Raw genomic sequence first — 12,349 nt, 5'->3', positions numbered from 1 at the left:
TATTATTACAGTTATCCCCCTCCTGCTCCTGTGTGCGGGTGATGATGATATAATAATAAAAATAAGGGACTATATCAAGGCTTAGGTGCACTAGACTTAACTCCGGTATGCTGCCGAAAACTTTTAAGATAATATATTTGGTGGTGTTTTGCTGGACTGGATAAATGTTCTTTTCTCCCGAGTGAGGCAGCTGAAGTGACGTTATGCGTTGCTTTTTAACTATTGTTCCCATATGATAGGTTTGTGCTTCAAATTTCAATGTACCATTTTCAAAACTGTGGATGTTTTTCAAGGTATTATTTTGAGAGAATATGAATAGCATGAACGTTCAACAACAATGCCCAGTAGTACCGACTGGATTTATAATTAAAAAGCGCTCAAGAGACTGCATACCTCTATCCAACCCAACCCAAGGGAATGAACTTATGTACGGGACCCAATCTCCTATCAACTGTTCTACGATCCTGTTCCACCAACCCAGAAATCTCTTATGATAAAGAGGATGGAAGCCCGTAATAATAAAGAAAACAAATGGGAAGTGGTGGCCTCAACGGCGTTACAGTACCACCTAAGCGGCACAGTGGCTGCGTCCTCAACTTGAATGAACCACTGACAGCGGGAAACAAGAAATTTAGAGGCCTTAAGGTGGAGAAGAAAAAGGTGGAGGAGAAAAAGGTGGAAGAAAAAAGTGAGGTATCTCAAAAATGAATGAATCCAAAGAAGGGGCAGATGAAGCCCTGGTCATGTTATTAACGTGGTGAAGCGAAGCGAAGAATTTTTGAAGATACGAAGATATTTTTTTTTAAGGCAGACTTAATTCTCGGAACCGACTGATCTCTCCCACATTATTTCTGAAGTAACGTGAACACATGAAGCGTTAGCAGCAATAAAAGTAAATTGCATTTTCATCAGATAAATTAGAGGAGTAAGGAAAGAAAGACTACACAAAGATCCTAGTCAACAAAAAGGGAAATAATTTTGGACTGTAAAAGAATAACATAGAAGGGATAAGAGGTACAGACGACTTGTGTACAAGTAGAAGTTTGAGTCACCAGAAAGCGGTAGGTTAAAAGGAAGGCCACTGATTCAGAAGACCAATTTCTGGAGTGGTTAGGCTATGGGGCCTTTAAAAGGTTAATTGAAAAATACATTCTAATTTATTAAAAATTGATTCTTAACAAACAGGCTGAGAGACAGCGTGGCCACCGATACAGCCCGTGTACTGCAGATATACTCTCAGTCTCGGGACAGAGGTCCCTGCTTAGGCGAGCCCCCAGGTCCACTTCTTTTCATTTATTAATTTTTCATAATTCACTAAATGAATTAGCTACATAAATAATTATTTACATAGAATATGGAATTTAGGCCATGCGTTGGGATCTATGAGGTCATTCAGTGCTGAAACGGAAATTGACAGTAAAAAGGTTTGAAAAGTGTAACAGGAGGAACACCTCGCAGTTCCACTATTAATCAGTTGTTAGAGGGTGGAAAGGAAGATGATATGAACGGAAGTACAGTAAAAGGAATGAAAGACGTTGCAGGTAGGGGATGAAAGGACGCTGCAAAGAACCTCAAGTAACGCCTACAGTGCACCGTGTGAGGTGCAATGGCACTACCTCCTGCGGGGTATATAATTGTTTAATTGCAAATAGCCATCCTAATCTGCGGAATTATGCTATGTAAGTTCGTGGCCTTTAGGCCTGTATCTTAGGGACTATGTTTTTACTTTACTGGCTTCACCAAGACGACTGGGGTTACACCATAGATACAGAGTGGAGAGATTGGACAGCCTATGATAGCCAAACCAGTTTGTGACGTTTACTGCCTGGTACCATCGCTATGTGTTGATTATTATGTAAACAGTAATGCAACTCATACAGTCTAATGGGAAACCCTTAACTCTAAATTAAAACATGTTTTCTCGGCTGTCCGTCAAGACTGTAAAATGATGTCTGGACCATTTACTAAATACAATATGTACTGTGTGCAGAAATAAAAAAATTTAATTTTGTTGGTACATTTCTTCTACAGTTAAGCCATCACGTTTTGCACATATGGCGACGTTACAAGATTAATATCATGCTGCATTAACAGCCAATTTTCTCAGCCGTCTTTAAAGATTGGTAAATGATCTAAGATGCATTTACCGAGGACAATGTGTATTATATGTAGAAATAAAAATGGTTATGCTGTCTGCTGTTGTTTTTATACATTTGAGGAATAAAGTTGACCAATTTGCCAACGTTACATGCCTTTCTTAAAGCCATAAATTTACAGTTTTACTCTCTAGAGCCAGATCTAATATTATCATGCTTTATTCATGGGTCCAACTGATAGGCAGTAACATTTGACAATAGTATGCTAAAACAATTGTCATTTCCAACACTGTCCTCTCATATAAGCTTTATTCACTGGCATAGTATTATATTTAATATTAATAATGACTTAAAGTTGAATGAGAATAGGTCTCTTAAGCCCCTTCCACACGAGGGGCAAATGTACAGCGAGCAGACACTGTTACCAATTTTGTGAGTGGATGGCGATCACGAGTGTGGTCCAAGTCATAGGTTCGCCTGCCTGTGACTACCGCCTCCCTTGGACTCTTTGATCTGGTAACACTGTTGAAAAGCAAGAGAATTACGGCCAAATCAGAGTGCCCGTCATGTCTTTGCCCCTCGCGTGGAAGGGGCTTTAGTTGTGAAATGTGATCCTTTGTTCTGTTTCACGTTTCTGTATGAAACACAGTTGATGGCCCAGCACTGGGTGCCAGAGGTGGCTTTGTTGATGCTGGTCTCTGCAGTCACTGCCGCTGCCATTTCTGAGAATCGACACATATTATTATTATTATTATTTGTTTAAGCAGCCATTTCCAACTAAGTCCCCAATCGGCTGCTTAATGCAGATAAAATCTGTTAAAATTATCATATTAAATAAATATATTTTTATTTTTAGTATTTAGTTTAAAAAATAAATAAATTGATAAAACCATTACTATACACATTTAAAATAAATGTATTTGTATGAAATAAAATTATTTATATATATTTAATATATCTCTATCAATAATAAAATTATTTATATGTTTTAATAGATCTATATCTGTTAAAAATTTTAAAATCTTGCAAATATTTGAGTCGTCATCTCCTAGAATGTCCTGCATTCTAGGAGATGATCCAAAGTATTTAAGTCTAATATGTGAATACTTGAACATTCAATTAAAATGTGTTTCACAGTTACTCTGGTTTGACAGGTATCAACATCTGGAGGTGGCTGATTAGACATAACAAAGCCATGCAGTCACTTGTGTCCCATAACGCAGCTGCACAAAGGCGACCTCATGGTTCTCTGCTTCTGTAAAGAATTTTTAAAGCAATGATAGTGGCCTTTACCACTCTAAGTTTGTTATTTTGAAGTGATAACCATTGGTCTTCCCAGATTTTGTCTAAAATAAATTTAAAATAATTTTTTAGTCTTTATAAGATGTTTTGTACATTTTACTTCTATCATTTAATGCTGCTTCCTTTGACTTTTTATTTTTATCAGCAATTTTCATTGCCTTCAATTCCACATGGCCTGGTGTCAGCACAAGGATATCTTGATATTTCGAAGGCTTCAAAAATGAATATTTTCTTGTATTGCTCTAATAGCAGGGTGATGATGATTAAAAGAATCTCTATTGCTTGAATAGCACTTTTTGAATCACTATATATATAGTGTTAATGTTTGCTGGGAGTACTAGGGATTTATACAGAGCCAATGAAATTCCTGCCAATTCAGCGGAATATATGGAGCTATAAATAGGCATTCTTCCATGATAGTATTTTTCGTCTGTAATAACTGCGAACCCCACAGCAGCATCAGTTTTTTGAGCCATCTGTATAAATGGAGATAGTATTTGCATGGATTTCTTGGTGTCCAAAAAGATTTGTTTGACAGCGTAACTTGGAATTTCATCTTTTTTTAAATCGAATAACTCAGGGCATACATGAGGCTTTATTCCATTCCTAAAAAGGTGTTGAATTTGGTAAATGGTTCAGAATTTTAATGGTGGAATATTATATTTCTCTATGTATATTTTCAGTCGTATAACAAATGGATAAAATGATCGTGGTCCAATTCTTTTTGGAATGATGGTATTATTTATAATTCTACTCAGTTTTGATTGGTATCTTAATGTCCGCGAATAGAAGTTTAAACTATATCCGACCCTTCTTAGATCAAGTGAACACAGACTGTTTCACTATACAGATAACAGGTGTAGATTTAAATGCACCCGTAGCATATCTCAAACTTGCATTGTGTAAAGGATCTAATTTCCCAATGTGCTGGAAGATGCAGAAGCATATAGATGCGACCCATATCAATTTTACTCAGTATCAAAGTCTTGTGTAAATAGGAGTAATGTACTTCTATCGGGAGCCCCACTTGGTATGTGACAATCGTCAATAGATGAAGAACTTTACTACAGTTTTCACGTAGGTAATTAATATGAAATTTCCTAGTCATTCGTTGGTCAAAATGCAACCCAAGAAATTTAGTATGCGTAACAAAATTAATTGGTTTATCATAAAGTAGCAATTTCATTTTTGGTACATTTTTCTTATTTGTAAAAGTAATGGCTACAGTTTTACTAGCGATATAGTGAATCCATGTGCATAGTCCACGATACGATAAGATCAAGAGATTTTGTAGTAGTTTGTCCTGTATAGATATCAGAGTGATGATCCAAATGCAAAATCATCTACATATAAATGACACTGTACACCAGTTGGTAGTTGTTTTGTAATATCATAATAGCCATGATAAAAAGGGTGGTGCTCAAAACACTACCTTGAATGGAACTTCCTCATTGTGGATACTCTTTAGATAAAACACATTTATCTTAACTTTAAAAAGTCTTTCCTTTAAAATTGTACTATGTTTAAGGGTAAAAATCCTCTCAGTCCAGAATAATGCATTTCTTTTAAAATCTGATGATTCTATGTCTTGTCATAGGCCTTTTCCATATCAAAGAAGATGGCTGTGGCATAGCTGTTTGAAGCAAATGCTTTCCCAATATCGGTGTCAAGTAAAGTTAAAGGATCTAGGTAGGATCTTAGTTTCCTATATCCATATTGTGAAACGGAAAAGTATCCTGTTTTTTCAAGATACCAGATTAATCTGTTGTTAATCATTTTCTCAAACAATTTTACATAAACAGCTTGTTAATGCTATTGGTCTGTAGCTATCTGTGTCATAAGGATCTTTGCCTGGCTTCAAGAATGGAAGGTCCAGTGCTTTCCGCCAATCTTGTGGAAAATATATTTTCAATCCATATTTTGTTATATAGCTTTAATAAATATTGTAAAACTGTTTGGGTGAAGGTGTTTTAACATTTCAAAAGTGATCATATCTTCACCAGGGGCTGTATTGGAGCATGTTGACAATGCCGATAAAAGTTCATCCATGGTGAAAGCAATCATTGCATGAATAATATTGATCAGTCTCAAAATTAATTGGAATTTTTTCTTCTTTTTCTTTAATGGTGCGAAAGATTTTATTGACGAACCTTTGGAAATATTACTTAAATGTTCTGCTAGGCAAGTTGTACCTCTTTAGGATCATATATCAGTTTGCTATTATGATTTTCAAAACTGGGGCATGGGATCGAATGTGCTTTCCTAGTATTTTATGCACTTTTTTTCCAGATCTTACTTAGGGGTGTGTATCTTTGCACACCGATTTTAGGTAGTTACAACCAAGATTTTCTTTGTGCTTCATTATATGTTCGTTTTGCTACAGCACATGATCTTTTATAATCTAGGTAATCTGAATCGTTTCTCGACTTCTTAAATTTTCTTTGGGCTTTACTACGGGCCTTCTTTGCTTTTTTACACTCCTCATTCCACCAAGGAACTGGACATTTAATTTTCACTTGTGCTACAAATAGTATAGATGAGACTGCAGCATCAATTACCAGAACTAAAAACATAACCAGAATAGTTTCTATGTCCAAATTATTATCCCATAATGGAACATTCTTCGTGCATTCACTAAAATCTTCCCAATTGGCTTTATTAACATTCTCACCTCTCCATTCTCACCAGACGCCAGGTAGGCCTCCAGGCCTGTCAGTCGTCCTGCTTCAGGAAACAGTCTCCATTCTTGGCGATCATCATAGAGCCTCATCTCATCAACTTCCCGCAAACTAGAGCCTCTCCTCTCTACTCCTCTCTCTCTGTTTTGTAGCCATCTCAGTTTTTGGTCTTCCTACCGGTCTCCTTCCTTCCGGTGTCCATTCCAAAAACCTTATAGGATATCGCTCCTCCTCCATTCTTTTGGTGTGTCCAAACCATCTAAGCTGTCCTCTCTCCACAAAAATCTAGTATCCCCTTCCACTCCCAGTTCTCTTCTAATGTCTTCATTTCGTAGCCTATCTAGTCTTGTTACACCCTTTTATGAGTCTTAGGGCTTTCATTTCAGCTGCTTGAAGTTGGCTTCTAGTTCTTGATGTTAATGTCCATGATTCATGGCCATAAGTCAATATTGGTCTTAAAATAGAGAGGTATATTATGGTTTTCACTTTGCGAGGTATATTTTCTGTCTTTCATTAGTGGGTAGAGCAGATACAGATTGTTACTGAATTTCTGTATTCGGGTAGTTGTTTCCAGTTTTGAATCGTTTTGGTCACTAAACTCTACTCCTAAGTATTTGAAATTTCTACACTGTTTCAATGTCTGACCTTCTAATTCTACATCTACGTTACTTGGTGTTCGTGATAAGTGCATGATCTCTGTCTTATTCTTGTTGATCCGCATTCCATTAGTGTTTAAGATCGCGTTCCAGTTGTTGACGTTTTCTTGGAGAGATTCTGCGCTGAGGGCTATCATTGCATGGTCATCTGCATACATAAGGTTGATGGTCATATCTGCAGCTTCATCCTCACCTAGTTCCCTCATACATTTATCTAAGAACAATATAAAAAGAAGTGGCGAAAGGACGCTGCCCTGTCTTACTCCTGATTTTATTTCAAACAGTCTTCATTCTCTTGATTTGTTTTTTACTCTGGATCTGATGTTTTGATAGGTGTTATAAATTGCTCTTATAAGTTTCTCAGGGATTCCATAGTAAGGGTCTTTTAGGGCATCCTATTTTCATTCTTGGTTACTCTATCAAAAGCCTTTTCTAGATCTATAAAAGCAATATATCTATCCCTGTCCCATTCCCAGCTCTTCTCAAATATCATCTTGAGGGAGAAAATAAAATCATATCAGTTGTCCCTCTTCCTGGTCGAAAACCGTTTTTGCCATTCACCCAGCTTTGGTTCAACATATCCTCTCAATCTAGTTTCAAGTATTCTTTCATATACTTTAAAAGCATGTGACATTATTAACATTAAATTTATTATTGATATCTCTCCCAGTGAAATTTAGAATACTAATTAAAACTGGAAAATGATCGCTACCACACAAATCATCATAAGTATTCCAAAAATATTTGTCTTCTAGATCTTGTGAGCACAAGGACAAATCTATGTGAGAGTAACTTTTTGTTCGTTGGTCAAAAGTTGGTTTATCTTTATCTAATATATGGAGTTGATTTTCTATAACAAATCAAGTATGATGTTGCCTCTGGAGTTTGATTTTACATCATGCCATGATAAATGTCTTGCGTTGAAATCTCCTAGAAGCATTCATTGGTTGGGGAAGCTTCTTGACCAGTCATTCAACTTTTCTAAATCTATATAATTATTTGGACTTAGATATACAGAGCAAATTGTTTATAATTTCCTCTAGTTGTATCTGAACTGCTAAGGCATTTATTTTCAGATGAAAGATCATATATTGTGAAAGGTACATCTTTTCTAATGAGAATCATATTACCTTGCTGATTAGCAGAGTGAGGTTGATAACATGTGTAAAATTTATTTGTAAAACTGGAGGAAATAGGTAAAAATGTTTCATTGAGGCAGATACAAATTGGGCTATATTCATCAATTAATTTAAGTAACTCTAACTTGTTTTTGTTAATACTTCGAATGTTCCATTGCAATATGAATGAGGAAGTGTCCTTATTATTTTTAGAAGTGAATTTTACTTATTTTCGTCGGTCTTACGACCCTGAGCTGAAAGAACTGTGTCCACTTTAGTTTTTGAATTGGACTTTTGATAATATTTTTTGTTGCTGTACATAGGAATTTTGTTTTCTTCTAGCACCTTTTCTATAATCTGGTGGCATAGCATAGTCCTCGTACTAACTTATATTGTTTAACGTTTGGTTTTCTTGTAGGTTCCTTAGATTTCTGTAAAGCTATTTCGGATGAGTAATTTTCTGAAGGGTCTTTACTATCGGTGGTATAAACAATGGTTTTCTTCTGAGCTGGTAGTTTTTCAAACATTTACTATTTGGACTATGAAGATTTTCTCGTTCTTAGGTGAGGATGGTTCACTGTGTGTTTAGGTCTCTTTCCTATCTCTGCTGGTCCATCTAGTTCTCTTAATATTTCCTCAATTTCTTCAGTATTTTGTAGTGTGTTTTTGTTACGGATTATCCTTGGAGATATATTTTATTCTTTCTTTTGCATTTGTTAACAGATATCCTCTCTCTGTTCATCATGACGATCATCTACTGCAAGGCTGGTCAGTGCTTTGAACTTATTACTTATCTCGATAGTATTGTTTTTATCTGATTTTTCTACTGTTATTTGATTTCTGGTGTTAGAAGATTGGGTAGCTTGTGAAATATCGCTGGATATGATTTTGCTTTGGTGTTTGAGCGTATCTGCAAATGTTTTCCGGGAACGCTGTATTCCTTCTTCTTTCATGTCTTCCTTAGCCTCCTTAACTGTTAAGCCAATTTTTCTTGTCTGGTTAAGGGCTTCTTGGAAATACCTGAAATATACACATTCCCTTACATAAGCATGGTGCGAACCATTACAGTTAAAGCATTTTTTAGGGTTGGAGCATTCATCACTACTATGCTCCAAGGAGCCACATTTAAAGCATCTAGGCGAGCCCAAAGACTTGCATCGTTTTGCTGTATGTTCAAATTTCAAGCAAATCTTGCATTGCATAGGGTTTTTGGATGTTCTTCTTTAATTGCTATTCTTGTTTCCTATTTTCATATGTGTTGGAACTGTTTGCTGTGAAAAAATAAATTTTAGCTATTTTCAGACTTCTTCCAGTTTTTGCACTTTTCCTCTCATAAACAATACTGATTTAACATTATGTTTTTGATCTTCCAGGACTTCTTTTAATGTTTCACACACAGATTCATTGGTGTCATTTTCAATTCTAAGTTTATCCAGCAACATGGTTCCAATTCTCGTGTTATAATGGGCCTCGTCAGAAGCATTTACATGGTGAATTCCAAGTTTTGTAATTTCAAGTAGTTTTTTCGATTCTTTTAGATTTAGCCTTTACGATGATTTTGTTTTTTTCGACTGAGAATCGGGGATTGTCACAGCCAAGAATTTTTCTTCAGTGAACGGTATATACCAAGTCACTTAGAGGGGTTACTTCTTCGTTTATTTTGAGTGTGATATACTGAGACCACACTGGAGGGGTAAAAAAATAAAATCTTCCATGGTCAATCTTTTAAATGTTCTTCTCTTTTGAGACAGAGTGTTTGGTATGTATGGATCTAACGTAGCATAATTGAGTTTTGGAGGGATGGATTCCACGGACAAGTCCTTTGAAGAAAGCATAGGGTCGTCAACAGAAATAGGGGGATTGCATATAACGTGAAAAACTTATTTCATCCAGATATTTCCCCATACCCACCATGGAGTCACACTTAGAGGACGAGTCATCCCTTTAATTAGGGTCGTCCTAGGGGTAATTACTGGATATAACACCCTATCTCCAGTGCTAAGGCGTCACGATGTCCCGTCGAGATCAGACCCGGTACTGAGGATAGGTTGACATTAAACTTTCCCCGCCCCTCGCTCGACCACGTCAGGTACTCGATGTTCTACGGTGAGGTGGCATGCCGTCCATCCTCACCCTCCTTCAAATTCCAAGATTTAGACTAAATCATGTCCAAAACAAAGCCAATAGTCATCATCATAGAATCCATACCTTATAGGGGGAGGAAGGAGAGAGTGAAATGTTTTTTAGTAGAAGGAAAAAAGGGCTGACTTATTTAGTTGGATCAACAGCTGGGCACCAAGGCCCAGCAAGAAAGCAGTTCCCACCAGGCATCAGGGCCCAGCTGCTGAACCCTAAGCCCCCCCATCCTCGGCAAGGCTTCAGCATCTGGGGGGAGAATCGACACATAGATGGCGCCTTCTGTGCACGCGATCGTCACTTGTCTGTCAAATCCTCCACTCTACGTATATCTATGGATTACACTACCGTCACTTATATCAACTATGCACTGGAAATGGAACCTACTAGTACATGGTTCAGAGAGAAATGTTGCAACGGAAGAAATTATTTTAAAATCTCCAGAATCACCTAATAATAATAAAGTGCTTTAAAATCTCCAGAATCACCCATTAATATAAATGCTTTAAATCTCAAGAACCACCTACTAATGAAAGCGCTTTAAATCTCCATATTCACCCATTAATATAGTTAACTTTAAATCTCCCAGAAATCACCCGTTAATGTAAGCGCTTTAAATCTCCAAAGATCACCAATTAATGTTAAGTGCTTTAAATGTCCAGAATCACCTATTAATGAAAGCGCTTTAAATCTCCAGAATTCCCCATTAATATATAAGCGCTTTAAATCTCCTGACTCCACCCCTATCAAAAATAAGTTCTTTAATGGCAATCCGTTTTTTTTTTCGCACTGAATGGGTACTTGACCCATACCGGGATATGCATGTCATGTGATGAAGGTAAAAAAGACGGCTACTTCCCTCATACAAGTCATTGCATGGCCTAACCCATTATGAAAATAATGAACATCGCATTGCTCTACTTCGGGACAATTATCAGACTAATTATTTATCCATACCAGTAACTGGAGGGAAGGAGGAGGCAGCATAGTCTACAAGCCTACCGCACGCAGCAGGGACAAACCCTCTCTCTCTCTCTCTCTCTCTCTCTCTCTCTCTCTCTCTCTTCTTGTCTCCTCCTTCTAAGCCTCTCTCTCTCTCTCTCTCTTCTTGTTTCCTCCTAACTCTCTCTCTTATCTTGTTTCCTCCTTAGAAGTCTCTCTCTCTCATCTTGTTTCCTCCTTAGAAGTCTCCCTCTCTATCTTTTCATTTCCTCCTTCTAAGAAGGTCGAGCAGTCTTTAATGAAGAAGGTTTCGCTTTCATCTCGGCTTGCTTGTCTCTTTCCATGATTAAGAAGGAATTTACGGATGAATTTCGTGGCTACAGACCACCCACCAAAAAATGATGGATTGGTAATACAACGACTGACTCTTCACTATAACTTTGACTAAAATATGAAATCCCTTTCCCATGATCAACATGCTGCGAGGTGGACATATTATGGGCACCGTCTTTTCTTTGATTACTAGACCTATTGCTGTTATTCCCATAATATCCACAAATGCCGCTAAACTTGCTTACCAGCTTGGAATACTACGGCAATCCTACTTTAATGGAAGATTAAACCTCAAAAAACAAATAAATTAAAATGAAATGGCGTGGTATCTCCTTTTCATGATAACCTGTTAAAAAAAAAAAAAAAAAAAAAACTTAATCATATCTTAGCATTAAAATTATTCCGGCACATACGAGATGTTTTTGCACTCGCATATTCAAACTTTGTTCCTATATTCCACAATTAAAACCTTTACTAATTTGTGTTCGCCGAGGCAAAATTTGTCTAAGGCAAAAACACATACACAGCCTCGCACCAAAAAGATAATTATTTACACACTTATCGCTTGGCTATGAATTTCCTGAAGAATGCACTGGAGGTAATACTACATGAATATGAACTGAAGGAATGGTTATCAGTAACATGAAACGACGGAGGAAACTAAACTACCGTTGCTACAACAACAAACGTAACACTAAAATTCTATATAGATCAGACGCATACAAACTAACCAACGTTTTTCTAAAAATGCCTTCGTACGGTCCATTTGTCACGAGAAAATTAGTGTTATTTTTTAGACCACGACTATTTTCCAAAGAGATTTTATCAGCAAGGAAACAACCAGACGTAATCTCCAGGGACTCTATAAAAAGGGAAATCAGGGGATGCTCAAAAGGGGCAAAGCCCTGAAAAGAAAAATAATGGCATCTCCAATACGTTTATAGTTTGATAAAAGATATCCTTACAATGGTTAAAAGATCTCTTTACAATGCTTAAAAATATCTTTACAATCCTTAAAAGACCTCCTTACAATCCTTTAAAAGACCTCCTTACAATGCTTAAAAGACCTCCTTACAATGCTTAAAAGA

This window comes from Macrobrachium nipponense, chromosome 32 (genome assembly GCF_015104395.2).
Source record: "Macrobrachium nipponense isolate FS-2020 chromosome 32, ASM1510439v2, whole genome shotgun sequence".
In the NCBI taxonomy this organism is placed as follows: domain Eukaryota; kingdom Metazoa; phylum Arthropoda; class Malacostraca; order Decapoda; family Palaemonidae; genus Macrobrachium; species Macrobrachium nipponense.
Note: the sequence above shows the minus strand (reverse complement) of the source record.